We start from the raw sequence: 16098 nt of genomic DNA, 5'->3' as shown, positions 1-16098 counted from the left end.
TGATGGCAGTCACAGAAGTGACCAGGGGAGACCAGCTGAAGAACTACACAGATGAACGCAGCCCAAATTACAGATTCATGAGCAAATGAGATGGCTGTTGTTTTTGCCTTCAGTGTCCTGAAGCCACTAGGTCTTAAGGTGATTTGTTATGCAGCAACAGCTAACTGATACAAGATTTATAAGAAAAGCATGAAGAATATACTTGAGTTACATTCAAAATTAACAGGGCAGTTTAAAGAGCAGGTACGCCATGTCACTGTTCCCAAAATTTTTAACAGAAGGATCGTGATTGTTGGCCAAATCCAACCAGGGAATTCTCAGGCTTGTTCTCATTAACTCTGGAAACCTCTGGCCCCAGCAGTGGGCTTTGGGTGGCTTGGAGAAGATGCAGGCTACGTAGGGGGAAGCTAACTTTTGTGTAACTTGGTGCCGGAATCTGAACATTTACCGTCCAGCTCTGATTCCTCCTGTGAGAAGCAAAGGGATTTCTCCTTCTCTCAGCGCACAGATTTCACCACTGACCGTGCAGTTGGCACAGATTATGTCACTATGTCCTGCCCGTGACACCTGCTGGTATTGTTTTTGAACTGCTTCTAAACCACCGTATGTGGCTATTTAACCTGTGTTAACGTCTCTAAAGATGAGAGACTGGGTCTTCCCTGGTGGTCCAGTGGCTAAGACTCCGCGCTCCCAATGCAGGGGGCCCGGGTTTGATCCCTGGTCAGGGAACTACATCCCACGTGCTGCAGCTAAGAGTTCATGTGCCACAACTAAAGATCCTGCACGCGACAACGAAGATCCTGCATGCCGAAACTAAGGCCCGGTGCAGCCAAATAAATAAATAAATATTTTTAAAAAATATATGGGGGACTGCTCCAGAGCTCTGTGCACCCCTGCAGGCCCCAGGACAGTCCTCGTCACCTAATAGATCCTCAACAATGTCAGTTAATGTGTGATCCAATCACACCATTGTAAGATGAAAAGAAAGTAGGAAAAGTGACATAAACTTATGCTCCAGCCATACTAAGCTGTGGGCCAGGGCCTTGTCCAGGGAGGGCTGGGGCGAGCGTGGAGACTGTGGACAGTGGCCTGCATACAGGAGGCTGAATGTACACTCAGGCCACCGGGGGGAAGTCACTACTGATGTAAAGTTACGACGGGAACCTGTACCCTCTGGGGAGGCCCCAGCACAGAGGTATTTATAAGCCCCCAATATTTATTAAATCATGTTTTGTAAATTTCCGTGTCCCATGGACCATGTGTTTTATGAGCCTATTTCACATCAGGTTACCTTAACTGACTGAGGCAGAAATTATTATCTCTCTTCAAACCCTTCTGGAAGGGCTCTGAATCTTTCAGAATCTAATAACACAAGCTATTAGATTTTTCCAGAAAGAAATTATCTGAGATTTGTGAAAGGCTTACACCAATAAAGCCAATCAAAGTTAGAGCCTTCCACCCCAAGCCTTGTAGGTGGGGGGGATACTAAGAAACAATCTGGGGTCCCCATCACTTAACACTTAACATGCACATGCCATTTCACCCAGAGATTCCACAGAAATACTCATTCAACTGCCCAGTGGTTTAGATGCAAGGATATTCATCACAGCCTCAGATTTGAAACAGGCTTTCACTCCATTCAGTGAAACATTATACAGTCTTTACAAAGAATAAGGTAGTCTCTGCAACAAATGATGCTGGAAAATTGGTCTTCCATATGCAAAACAAACAAGAATGAACCATAACCCTTACATTGCCCCCTACATAAAAATTAGCTCAAAGTAGATCATAGACCTAAATGTAAAAGCTAAAATCATTAAACTTTTAGAAGAAAACAGGAGAAAATCTTAGTGGCCTTGGATTAGGCAAATATTTCTCTTTTTAAAAAAATTCTATATATTTAAGTTGTAACAACATGATTTTTTTGATGTACATATACATTGTGAAATGATTACTACAGTCAAGCTAATTAACATATTCATTACCTCACATGGTTATTTATTTTCTAGTGAGAACACTTAAGAAGTACTCTCTTAGAAAATTTCAAGTGTACACTACAGTATTATTAACTATAGTCACCATGCTGTGCATTATAACTCTAGAACTTTTTCATCCTACATAACTAAAACTTTGTTCCCTTTGACCAATATCTTCCCATTCCCCCCTTCACCCCTAGTGATCATCCCTGCTTCTGTGAAAAAAGATTTCTTAAATAGGACACAAAAAGCACAAACAATAAAAGAAAAAAATTTTTCATTGACTCATCAAAATTTTTAAACTTCTGCTCTTCAAAAGACAATGTTAAATTGAAAAGACAAGCCAAAAACTAGAAAAGAACACTTGCAAAACACATATATGATAAGGGACTTGTATTCAAAATACATAAAGAACTTTTACAACTCAGTAATAATGAAATGACCCAATTAAAATAAATGGGCAAAAGGTGTGAATGGATACTTTACCAAAGAAGATAAATGCATGGCAAACAAGTACATGAAAATATGCTCAACATCATTAGTCATTAGGAAAATGTAAATGAAAACCATAGTGAAATACCAGTACATACTACTAGAAGGGCTAAAATTAAAAAGACTGACAATTCCAAGAGTCGGTGAGGATGTGGAGCAACTGGAACGCTCCTAGTTGCTCGTGGGAATGCAAAATGGCACAACCATTTTGGAAAACAGTTTGGCAGTTTCTTATAAAGTTAAATATATACTTACTACACTACCCAACAATTCTACTCTTTGGTATTTGTTTAAAAGAAATGAAACATATTTCCACCCAAAGACTAGTATGTATGTGCATGTTCATAACCACTTTATTTGTAATAACCAAAAGCTAGAAACAACCCAAGTGGCCATTAACTGGTGACTAGATAAACAAACTGTGTACAAGGCAACCGTAGTCAGTAACATGTGATGAACTGCTGAAACGAGGGACATGGCTGAATCTCAGACGCATCATGCAAAGTGGAAGGAGCCAACACAAAACGCTAATCCTGCTTAATTCCATGTACACAGCCTTCTGGGAAAGAGAAAACTCTAGGGATGGAGAACAGATCAGTGGCTGCCAGGAGTTAGGGTTGTGAGGAGAAAGTTGACTGCAAAGGGAACTTTTGGTGGTGACAGCAGTGTTCTCTATCTTGACTGGAGTGGTTGTCTCCTATGTCAAAACACAGCAAACTGTACTCTTAAAAACAGTAAGTTTTACTTTATGTAAATTTTCCCTCAGATTGGGACTTCCCTGGTGGTCCAGTGGTTGAGACTCTGCACTTCCACTGCAGGGGGCATGGGTTCGATCCCTGGTTGGGGAACTAAGATCCCACAAGCCACGTGTCACAGCCAAAAAAAAAAAATGTTTCCCTCTATAAACGTGACTTTAAAAAATAAGAAAAAGATAGTTCCCATTTATGCACTGACATGGAAGCTTGTCCATGTTGAGTGAAACTGGAAAGTTGCAGTGAATCTGACCAAAAAATCAAATCTATTTATCAATTATGTATATGTGCAAAGAGAAAGGCAAAGAGAACACCTAGAACAATGTACACTACACACTTGGGGATGGAAGCATGTGGGCTAAGGGGAAAAAGAGGGAAACTTTCCTTTTCAATCTTATACAAATAACACCTTCTTAGCCTTCTATACCTTTTAAACTTTATACAAATCATATTTGTATTAGTGGAAATTTTTACAGTGAGCATTACTTACTTTGCAATTTAAAAATAAAAGGATTTTTTTCCCGAAATCAAAGTCTTGGCTATCTTAGGAGTACAGAAGAAAGAAGAAAGGGAAAAGGTGTCTTTCCTGCATGTCCAAGGTCCAAGAAGTCCCTGCCGACGTGCTGAGCGGGGCAGACAGACCATTATTGTCTGGTCCTGGCAGAGAACAGAGCTGTGAGCCTGGTCTTTCTGGCCCAGCATGAAGGATGATTCACTTACACCAAGGCCCCGGCCACCCCCGCCAGCAGCTGCGCCAGCAGCAGGCAGACAAGACAGGGCAGCTGGGAAGCCCGGGAGAGCCCTTCCTCACAGCCCTATCCCGCAGCAAAGGCTGAAGTCGGAGCCAGAACTGATGGAGCCTCGCAGCGCAATGGAAAGCTCGGCTGAGAAAGCTGCTAGTAAGTCTAAGGCGCCTAGCCGGACTCCCCCAGGCCGTGAGCCCGCTGGTCCTCTCCAGGGCAGGAGGTGTGGGTGCCCTCACTTTCAGGGAAGAGATTTGCACTGGGCGGGCCTTGAGCCACTGAATCTGCAGTGCAGTCACAGCAGTGACAATAACCTTACAACACAGCCTTCCCCCAAGCTGAGCTGGAGGTGCACCAATTCTAACTCCTTTTTTAAAAAGCAGACGAGTTTAAATAAATTGAGAAATGCGGCCTATTGTATGTCCCTCTTGGCAATGTATACTATATACTAGCATACCAAAGACCCTGGGAAGTTCTGCAGAAAAGAAACCCATTTACTTTGCTTTTTCCCCTAAAAGGACCTTGACCCCAAATCTATTTTTATTTAATTCCTATTATTTAATCCCCCCTTTTACTTCTGTTTTATACAATAAACATGTCATTGGTGTGCTAAATAAATAATTGTGATGTAGGGTTTTACTTTTTTTTTAAGTGAATATATACATGTTTCTGTAATAAATTTATTTATTATTTATTTTTGGCTGCATTGGGTCTTCGTTGCTGCCCACGGGCTTTCTCTGGTTGCGGCCAGCGGGGGCTACTCTTTGTTGCGGTGCATGGGCTTCTCATTGCGGGGACTTCTCTTGTTGCAGAGCACGGGCTCTAGACATGTGGGCTTCAGTAGTTGTGGCACGTGGGCTCAGTAGTTGTGGCTCGCGGGCTCTAGAGCACAGGCTCAGTAGTTGTGGCCCATGGGCTTAGTTGCTCTGTGGCATATGGGATCCTCAGAACCAGGGCTCGAAGCCATGACCCCTGCATTGGCAGGCGGATTCTTAACCACTGCGCCACCAGGGAAGTCCCAGGGCTTTACTTTTTATAAAATCTTGTTTAACAGTTGTTTTTTTTTTTTTTTTTCATTTGACGGTCACGAGCAAGGCAGCAGGACTAAAGTTAATAATTCCTGTTTTACAGATGAGAAAATTGAGGCTTCTGTGAGGCTCCAGGGGCAGCAGCAGAGATTCAGGCCACTGTCCGGCAGGCGGAGCGATCACTGGCAAGACTGGACCTGAACCCCTCACGCTGACACCCGAGCCAGATGCCACGGTTGCTCCAAGGCCTCAGGCCAGACTTGCTCCCCAAGGGCATATCATCAGTCAACCTCGTCTCTACCAGACTCAGAAATGCTGTGGGTCCAAGAATCATTCAGCTATGAAGAGGGGAAACCACATTCTTGGTAGGGAAATGGGAAGGTCACAGCTTTAAGACAGGAAGTCAGAGAAGGCTTGAGATGCCGGAGGAGACCCCCAAATCGTCTGTGACAACCAAGGATGGATGGAGCTTGAACTGAAGCCCACAGGCAGGGAAAACATCCTGAATCCTGAGCAAAGCCAGTTTCCTGATGTTACATGTTTCAAGAATCACAGAAATAAAAGAGCTCAAAAGAATTGTTAAGCCACCAAAGGCTTACATGTAACAAAATACATACCTACACAACAGACCTCAGCTCCACTCTCGCAGGTGGGGTGGTGGGTCTGCCTGAGGTTTCCCAGAGGGTGAGCCCTCAAAAACATAGCTGACATTCATTTCATCGTCTACTAGCCAGACCAAATGCATGTTCCTAGTTTACTGTCTGTACTGGCCATGATATCTTTATTCCGAGAACGTTATCACTCCCGACCCCGTTACCTCCCCGACCTCATACCCCTCCCCAGCACCAGTACCCTCCCACCTCGGATTCCAAGAGATTGGATGGGGTGGGGAGGAAGGCCGTGCCATAATTTGACCTGGTCCAAGGTAAAGGCAAAGCATCGGTCTCAAAGCTTGGATCTAGTCTCTGTGCAGCTGAAGGTGGAGATCGAGGGCATGGGGCTGTGCTGTTTGCTGAGGCCCTGGAACAGGACGGCTCGCTCCTAACACACTGCTAGGCCAGGGCTGCCCAGGACTCCACAGGGTGGGAAAGGAGCACGGCCTCAGCTCTGTAAAATTATGCACATGCCCACCCCTGTTGTGGGAAGGGACATCTTGGCCAATGCAAGCAATACCAGCAGCTGCTGAGGGATGTTTGAGAACCACAGACTTTAGGAAAAAATAACCTGAGAGACAGAGCAGAACACCCACAGGCATGGCAGCCCCTCGCCGCTTTGGGGTTTGCGTTCAGTGAGGCCCTGTGGTTCGTGCAACCAGGAGGTTTCCCATCCTGCAGGCTGTGTGGGAACAAACTGCGCAAACCGGGGCCTCAGCACGTGCCGTATTTAATCCCCTCCTTAAAGTCTTAAAGTGCTTTAAAAATGCTCAGCCACAGGGAAAGGGCTAACTGCAAGGCCAAAATATATACCTACACAATCTGGGTTAAGAGAGCAGTGATTTTTTTTTTTTTTTAAGCACTAGAGAGATTAAAAAAAAAATGTTCCATGCGGTTACCATGGATTATGTGATAACCTGTTTCCTTATATACAGTAGTTACCAAATGTTTTGCAAACACACGTGTCCTTAGGACGTGGATGGACAAGGCTAAACTGGAGAAGATGGAAATGGAAAAAAAATGATTCAGGAAGGTAAGAGAGAGGTCAGAGGGTTTATTCACTCAACAAATAATTACTGAGTTCCTGCTGTGTCCCATGCAAAGATCTAAGAGTTAGGGATTTAACGTGAACTGAATATATAAAATTCCTTGCCCTCAGGAAATTGCAATCTAGTGAAAATGTCAAGACAGACAAGAAGCGTAGTCCAGGCGTAGTCCAGGCATTCAGCGTGATGCAGAATGGAGAGAGAACTAATCAGGGAGGGCCTCCCTGAGGAGGTGACATCTTGGCAGAGACCCGAGGGGACGTGGTGTGTCTCAGGTGCGGAAAGGAGGCCCCTGTGGCTGGAGTAGAATAAGCAGGGGTGGGTGAGGGAGAAAGGGTGGGAGAAGCCACAGGGGCCAGGTCATGTAGAGTCTGGGCTTTGTTTTAAGGTGGAAGCCAGTGGAGGGTTTTGAACAGAGGAGCAACAAGCTCTGACTCTTGTTTTAACGGGATCACCCTGGCATATAAATGGCAAGAAAGGGACTCAGAAATGGACGTGGGAGGATGCAGGAGGCCCCTTAGGAGGGTCCTGAAGGTGGAGATGAGGGAGACAGTGAATAACGACCAGATTGGGTGTATTTCTAGGGTGGAGTGTGGCCGATTGTGTTTTCCCAAGGCAGCCGCACCAATCTGCACATGTCCTACACCTCCTTGTTACAGTGTGATGCTGCCACACCTCTGCTGAGCCCGGACCCCTAGCCTCTCCTCAGCCCTCTGGACGGCTTTATCTTTCTCACATCACACTGGCCCCAGTCAAAGGCCTCCCCACCCCCCAGGTCTTTATAAAGTTACTAGAACCGATGAAGGGCACATTTCTCACAGATGCTGGGCTGGTGTAGGACAAAGTAGAGACTGGGCAGGATAGAAAAGCCTTTCCTCGGAATCTGCAGAAGTGCTGAGGAGACTTGGAGTGACCAGGACTGTGGAACCAGGGTCAGAGGTGATCTGGGGAGGGCCCATCACTGTCTAGATTACAGGAATTTGGCAGGAGGCGTGCCAGAGCCGATGAGGAAGGTAAGAGGTGAGATTTGACTGTAGTTCTCAGGGAGGGATTCATGGAAGACTCTGAGGCCTTTCTGATCTTAAGGGATAAAAACACTGATGCCAATCACCGGTCATCAAACACCTATTATACTTGTACGCCTGTTCTTTCTTTCTTTCTTTTTTTTTTTTTTTTGCCGTACCCGGATCTCCCACTGTTGTGGCCTCTCCTGTTGTGGAGCACAGGCTCCGGATGCGCAGGCTCAGCGGCCATGGCTCACGGGCCCAGCCGCTCTGTGGCATGTGGGATCTTCCCGGACCAGGGCACGAACCCACGTCCCCTGCATCGGCAGGTTGCCTCACAGCAACTCGGGGAGGTAGCTGTCACTCCCTGCATGTTACAGATGCAGAAACAGAGGCCAGTGAAGGCAGCTTAGGTGACCTGCCCAGGGCCACAGAGCTAGAACACAAGTACCCCGAAGCCTGCATTCTATACACCACCAGCCCCAGTTCAGACACCACAGGGAATGGGGAGGCACCTCAGGGGACCGGCCCGGGCACAGGGTGGGTGTGACCATGGCCCTTCGGGGGCCAGTGGCAGGGCCTCATGGCCAGAGAGTCCTCAAAGGAAAGAGAACAAGCTAAGATGCTGGATGCAGATCTTGGTGGCCTGGAACACAGGCGGTCGCTTCCCAGTGTGAACGGCTGGGCGATGGGGGAAGATTCTCCATGTGTGCAGGGCATTCCAGCTCCTGCTGCGAGCTGCCAGCAGGGAATGCTGGCCTCACGTTTCTCTCCTATTCCACCTATTCCAGAATCCCTGCTCTCCCCTCCACTGGGAAAGGCCCCCTCCCTGCATGTCCAAATCCTCCCAGATCTCCCAAGTTTAAGTGTTCCCTCCTCCATGAAAACTCTGCCAGGAGGGATGCATTTGCTCCTGGGACCATCCCCGCTTGTTCCCTCATTTTCATTCTTGCACTTAGAGGGCAGTGTGCATGGTGGCAACAGCACTACGGTTTCAAGTCAAACGGTAGCTGGTTGGAATCCCGGCTTGGCCACTCACCAGCTGAGGAAACTTCTCAGAGCTCAGGAGAGATAACATCCCTTATGGGGCTCTGAGGAAGGGTCGGGGATGAACCCTGAGATTCCCTGTACTAGGAACAGCCAACCTCGGGACTCACCTCTCCCCACTCAGGACCTGAATAGGGGGCTGCATGCAAGTCTCAGCACCCAAGTGGGAACTGGGGACACTTTATTAATTGTGGTAACAACCAAGATGGATTCTGGCAAAGGCTGAGCTGGGGAATGTGGGTCAGACCTGGAAGCCACAGAGGGTTCTTCTTCCTCCCCAGGGAATTGAGACGACCAGCCCTTCTTTGGGCTTCTGCTCCCCTCCCCTCCAGAGACAAGAATGAGGGGTGGGGGGGACAAGGCCAGACCTGGTGAGCAGCCCCTAGGAATTCTCAGGAGGCCACAGAGCTGATCTTTAAGGCAGAGTGAGCCCACCCATGAGCAACACGGCCCTGTGAGGATCCTGGGTTCTGACCCATCAGACCGATAACTCCTTTTTTTTGGAGGGCATGGGCACATGGCCTTAGAAGGAGTGGCCCAGGGTATAAGTGTGGGGAGAGGGGTCTCCTCTTCCACACTATGGATTCAATATACCACTTCTATCCTTTTTTTTTTTTTTTGGCCACGCCATGCAACATGCAGGATCTTAGTTCCCCAACCAGGGACTGAACACTTGCCCCCTGCATTGGGAGCGTGGACTCTTAACCACTGGGCCGCCAGGGAAGTCCCTCAATGTACCACTTCTAAAATGCCTTATACAATGCCTTGCCATGTGGTAGGAGACATTTAAACTATTCAAAAAGAAGAATACTTATGTTCGTGTGTATGTATATGTGCTAATATAAAGGGAGTTCTACTCTGTGCTTTCAACCTTGCAATATAGTTATTTTGATACATGTCTTATTTCTCTGAGTAGATTATTAATTCCTTGAACACAAGGCCCATGACTGGTTCTTCTCTTTATCCGCCCAAGTGTCAAATCTGATACACAGTAGACGTTCAATAAACATTAAATGAACTAATGAATGGATTTCCATGGTATATGCAAAATGGTAAACTACATTGCAAGATATCCAAAATCCCTAAGAGTAATTCAGCCTGGGTCAAGATTCCCCTTGCAAAGTCTCAGAACAGACTTGCCTCTTGCCAAGGGAAATGCAAACTTGCAGCTGTAGAGGCCTTAGCTGTAAATGAAATGACATGTGTAAGGCACTTTCACACAGTCTGGCCTATAAATGTTAGGTTCCAGAGGCCCCTGTGTAAGGTGAGGGCTGGGCGAATGCATTCTCCCCCCACCTCCCCCAGGCTCTCTCCACCATGTGCCAGACACCTCCCACATCAGGCCTGCACCTAGCTGGGAACAAAACAACTAGCTCTGTCCAGCTCTGGCTTCCATGCCTCAATGCCATGTCAACAACTCCTGAAAAATAGTCTTCAGAGGAGAAGATGCTGACATATCCTCAATTACAGTCTGTGATTCTGCACATGCTGTCTGGAAAATGCATTAGTCCAGTATATTCATCTGCTAGGGCGGCCATAACCAAAAGACCACAGATTAGGTGGTTTAAACAACAAACGTATTTTCTCACAGTTCTGGAGGCCAGAAGTCCAAGATCAAGGTGTCTGCAGGCTTGGTTTCCTCTGAGGCCTCTCTCCTTGGCTTGTAGATGGCCACCTTCCAGCTGCATCCTCACATGGCCTTTCCTCTGTGCATGGACATCCCTGTTGTCTATGTGTCCAAATATCCTCTCCTTATAAGGATAGCAGTCAGATTGAATTAGGGCCCAGCCATAAGGCCCTATCTCCAAATACAGTCACAGTTTGAAGTACTGGGGGTTATAGCTTCAGGATACAAATTTGGGAGTGGATACAATTCAGAAGAACTGGATTCAAGTCCATTTCCTGGTTGTGTGATCATAGGCAAGTTGCTAAGCCTCTCTGAGCTTGTGCTTCCTCATTTGCAAACTGGGCTCCGGGGTTTTGCGAGAATGAAAGGAATTACCATGTGGCAAGTGCCTGGCACACAGCGGGTGCTTAAGGAATGCTGGTTTCCCTCTCAGCCTATATGTGGGAATGTTTAGACTCTTGTATATACAAGACATGTTGCTTATGGACCTGGTGGGGTGGGAGGAGAGGACTGCTCATGGCTTCTTTTAGTCCTGTACTACCCCATGAAGAAAGAAGGCTGTTACAGAGCAGATGCATTAGGACGTTTTCCAACCACTGTGATGGTGCAGGGCACAGGAAACAGATCAGGTGTCAAGCATATAAGAGAGCATCAGTAACTTTCTTTAGGTGTGGGCACCTAACACCCCTTGGCATTTGAACTGGATGAGAGGTTGAAGTTTTGGTATAGATTGAGCTGGACTTTCTAAAGCCTGAAAATGAGAGTTGGTTTATACCTGAAACTGACGGCAAAAGCTATGATTCCTGTTTGAACTATTGCCTGGGATCTGTGAAAGGGGGATGTGATAGAGCTTGTTTAAGAACCTAAAGCTTTCTGGGACTTCCTTGGTGGTCCAGTGGTTAAGACTCTGCACTCCCAATGCAGGGGGCCTGGGTTCAATCCCTGGTCAGGGAACTAGATCCCGCATGCCACAACTAAGATCGCATATGCCGCAGCTAAGACCTGGCACAGCCAAAAACATAAATAAATATTAAAAAAAAAAAAAAAGAACTTAAATCTTTCAATAAACTTGTTAGGGGCTTCCCTGGTGGTGTAGTGGCTAAGACTCCACACTCCCAATGCAGGGGGCCCAGGTTCGATCCCTGGTCAGGGAACTAGATCCCATATGCATGCCCCAACCAAGAGTTCGCATGCCACAACTAAGGAGTCTGCGTGCTACAACTAAGGAGCTGGTGAGCCGCAACTAAGGAGCCCATGAGCTTCAACTAAGGAGCCCACCTGCTGCAACCTAGACCTAGTACGACCAAATAAATAAATAAATATTAAAAAAAATTTTTAAAAACCTGGTTAGTAGTACTTGTTATTTCTTGTATCTTTGTTGTCTTATGTCCCTTAATACCCCTCAAAGTACCAAAGATTCAGATCTTTCAACTTTTCCCGCAACACAAGAGTCAATTTAAAGCATTCTCTTAATTGAGTTTTCCCCTTTGAATAAAACATTATATCTCACTTGATTTTACCAATTTTCCACAGAAAACCTCTTACAAAGCACTTTTTAAAAAGCGTGTTAAAATAAAGACCATATATGACAAGCCGACAGTTAACGTCATACTAAATGGTGAAAAGCTGAAAGTTTTCCCTCTACTATCAGGAAAAAGAAAAGAGTGCCCACTGTCATCATTTCTATTCTATATAACACTAGAAGTCCTAGCCAGAGCAATTAGGCAAGAAAAAGTAATAGAAGGCATTTAAATTGGAAAAGAAGAAATAAAATTGTCTCTGTTTGCAGATTACATGATATTACATAGAGAACACCTTAAAGACTACACAAGCTATTGAAACTAATAAACACGTTCAGTAAAGTTGCAGGATGTAAAATCAACATAGAAAAATCAGTTGTCTTTTTAGAATTAACAATGAAATATCTGAAAAAGAAATTAAGAAAACAATTACATTTTCAATTGCATAAAATAAAATAAAATACTTAGGAATAAATTTAACCAAGGAAATGAGAGATCTGTACACTGAAAACTATAAAACACTGATGAAAGAAATTGAAGAAGACACATATAAATGGAAATATATCCTGTGTTCATTGATTGGAAGAATTAATATTGTTAAAATTTCCATGCTACCCAAGGCCATCTAAAGATTCAGTGCAATCCCTATCAAGATTCCAATGGCAGTTTTAAGAGAAGTAGAAAAAACAATCCTAAAATTTATATGGAACCACAAAAGACCCTGATAACCAAAGTCATCTTGAACAGGAAGAACAAAGCTGGAGGTATTACATTACCTGATTTCAAAATATATTACAAAGCTATATTAATCAAAATAGTATGAGACTAGCATAAAAACAGACATGTAGACAAATAAAAGAGAACAGAGAGCCCAGAAATAAAATCCACACATTTATGGTTTATTGATTTCAAAAAAGTGCAACAACACACAATGGAGAAAGGACAGTCTCTTCCATAAATGGTGTTGGGAAAACTTGATAGCCACAAGCAGAAGAATAAAATTGGATCCTTATCTCACACCATATACAAAAATCAACTCAAATGGATTAAAGTCTAAAACATATGATCTGAAACTATTAAAATACTGGAAGAAAACATAGGGGAAAGGCTTCTTGACATTGGTGCGTGCAATCCTTTATTAGATAAGACCGCAAAAAGCACAGGCAATGAAAAAAAGATAGTCAAATGAGGTTGTATTAAACTAAAAAGCTTCTGTATAGCAAAGGAAACAAGAAACAGTGAAGGAACAACCTATGGGATGGGGAAAATATCTGCCAACCATACATCTGATAAGGGATTAATATCCAAAATATATAGGGAACTCAAACAACTCAAGCAAGAATACAAATAACCTGATTTTAAAAAGGGCAAGAACCTGAGTAGATATTTTTCCAAAGACACCCAAATGGTCAACAGGTATATGAAAAAGTGTTCAACATCACTAATCATCAGGGAAATGCAAATCAAACCACAATGAGATATCACACCACACCTGTCAGAATGGCTATTATCAAAATAATAAAAGATGAAGTGCTGACGAGAAAAAACCCCTGTGCTCTGTTGGTGAGAATGTAATGTACAGCCATTGTGGAAAACAAAAACATTCAGATCACAGCAACAGATGAACCTGGAGGACATTACGCTAAATGAAATAAAAGAAGCCAGGCACAGAAAGACAAATACTACAGGACCTCACTTATATATGGAACCTAAAAAAGTCAAAATTCATAGAAGCAAGGAGTAGAATGGTGGTTTCCAGGGGGTGTGGGTGGGGTAAATGGGGAGATGTTGGTCAAAGGGAACAAAGCTGCAGCATTATGCAGGATGAATAAGTTCCGAAGACCTAATGTACAGCATGGTGACTAATATTATCAATACTATATTGTATACTTTTTGAAATTTGCTAGGGGAGTAGATCTTAAGTGTTCTCACACCACCGCCCCCGCCTGTTCAAGTCTATATTCAGATGGCCCTAACCTGTTAATCCTGATGCATCCTCACACGGGGCTGGAGATGTGTTCCTGCTCACCACTGCCCTTCCAGCTCTGAGTACAGGCATTTTTGGTGCCGTAGTGCCAGGCAACAGGGAGAGGTCCCCTGTCATGCTCACGCGTGTATCTATTCCCACCGCTCCTCCCTCTGCCCCTGCAGGGGTGGACTGTAGTCGAAAGAGGGGGAAACACACAGAGACCCCAGTGATTTAAGGTCCTCCTATTCTGAGGGCTCGAGTGCAAGTGTGGGTGATGGGAGGGGTAAAGGGCGGAAGCCAGGGCCATCTGAGTCACACTGTGGGGCAGGGCGGGGCGGTGCAGGGGGCCCAGTCTCTGCAGTCATCTGAAGGCCTGGCTGGGGCTGGAAGCTCTTCAGAGACCTCAGTTCCTGGCCACACAGACTTTTTCACAAGGCTTTGTGAGTGTCTTCGTGACACCTCAGCAGGCTTCCCCAAGAACGAGTGATACAAGAGTGAGAAAAAGGAAAGGCCACAGCCTTTTGTGACCTAGTCCTGGAAGTGACACACTGTCACTGGAAGCAAGTCACTGAGTCCAGGCCACAGTCAAAGGAAGGAGAGTTAAGCTCCACCTCTTGAAGGCAGAGCACCAAAAAAACTGTGGCCATTCCCCCACTATCTGCTCTTCTTGAGTCGAGCCTGTGCTTTCCAACCTGCTCTTTCCTTCTCAGAAGGCTTCTGGGTTCCTTGTGCATCCTCGCCAGCTCTCCGCCCTGAATCTGCAGGGGGCACACAGCTGGTCCTTCTCTTGAGCTTAGCACTCTTTCTCCAACTATGTGACATTGTCGCCAAGAACCAATTCACACCCGTCTTCCCCCTCCTGACACCCTGTGTTTTGGAAATGAGGCACACCTGAATAGCAGAAAAATGGGCCAAGTTTCCTCGCTTGGATGCCTGGAACTAAAAACTTATGAATCTGGGGTAAACAGGTCTAACTTGAGCGTGCGTCAGATCACCCAGAGGACTTGTTAAAACACAGATTTCTGAGTTTCCAAGACTCAGAAGTCTTGGAAGTTGGGTGGGGATTTGTAGTTCTTATGTTTCCAGGTGCTGCTGCTGGTCCATGGACCACACTTTGAGAACCACTGGTCTAAAAGTTAGCAAAATAAGTGTATCTTCAGTGACTGAATTATTAGGGTACACTTACTCAGATGACCGTTTTCTGCAGGGAAATTTGGATAAACTTACAACTTCCTTGGAAAATTCTACTTTGTGACAGTCTTCTTCTGGTCTCTTATCTTCTCCCTACGTTCCTGCCCTCCCTTTAAACATCACATCCACCTTAAAAGCATACATAACCGTATTTTAAGATTTCCGTTTGTAACTATATTTCAGTTCATCGGCGTACAGATTCTCAGAATTGAGGCACTCTGGAAGAGGCCTGTGGTTTGCAAATTCAAAAACATATTTTGAACTGAGGTCAATTTAAAATATATATCATTACTTCTTTTTGGCCTTTCTTACATGCTCCAAATTTCTTTTACCATCCCCCCACCCCCGCCTTATATATCAGTTTCAGTTGTCTTTATAAAAGTGAACAGCTCTTGGGCTTCCCTGGTGGCGCAGTGGTTGAGAGTCCGCCTGCCGATGCAGGGGACGTGGGTTCGTGCCCCGGTCTGGGAGGATCCCACATGCCGCGGAGCGGCTGGGCCCGTGAGCCATGGCCGCTGAGCCGGCGCGTCTAGAGCCTGTGCTCCACAACAGGAGAGGTCACAGCAGTGAGAGGCCCGCGTAACGCAAAAAAAAAAAAAAAAAAAAAGTGAACAGCTTTTGAATTAGGAACTTCACAAACTCAAGGCAACTGATAAGTGGTAGCATCCAATATTCAAATGACGTTCTAAAGTAATTTTCCTTTTTTTTTTTTTTTTTTTGCGGTACGCGGGCCTCTCACTGTTGTGGCCTCTCCCGTTGTGGAGCACAGGCTCTGGACGTGCAGGCTCAGCGGCCATGGCTCACGGGCCCAGCCGCTCCGCGGCATGTGGGATCTTCCCGGACCGGGGCACGAACCCGTGTCCCCTGCATTGGCAGGCAGACTCTCAACCACTGCACCACCAGGGAAGCCCAATTTTCCATTTTTATTCCTGCCCTATTTCAGTCAGTCTGGGAGATTCCTGGAAAGAACTTGTGCTAAAAGCATTTCCATTTCCATTAGTAGGTGGCTCCATAAGTAGCCAATTTGTTTTATTTTTCTGTGGATCGTTC

This window comes from Orcinus orca, chromosome 5 (assembly GCF_937001465.1).
Source record: "Orcinus orca chromosome 5, mOrcOrc1.1, whole genome shotgun sequence".
Classification (NCBI taxonomy): domain Eukaryota; kingdom Metazoa; phylum Chordata; class Mammalia; order Artiodactyla; family Delphinidae; genus Orcinus; species Orcinus orca.
This window is presented reverse-complemented; position numbering follows the sequence as displayed.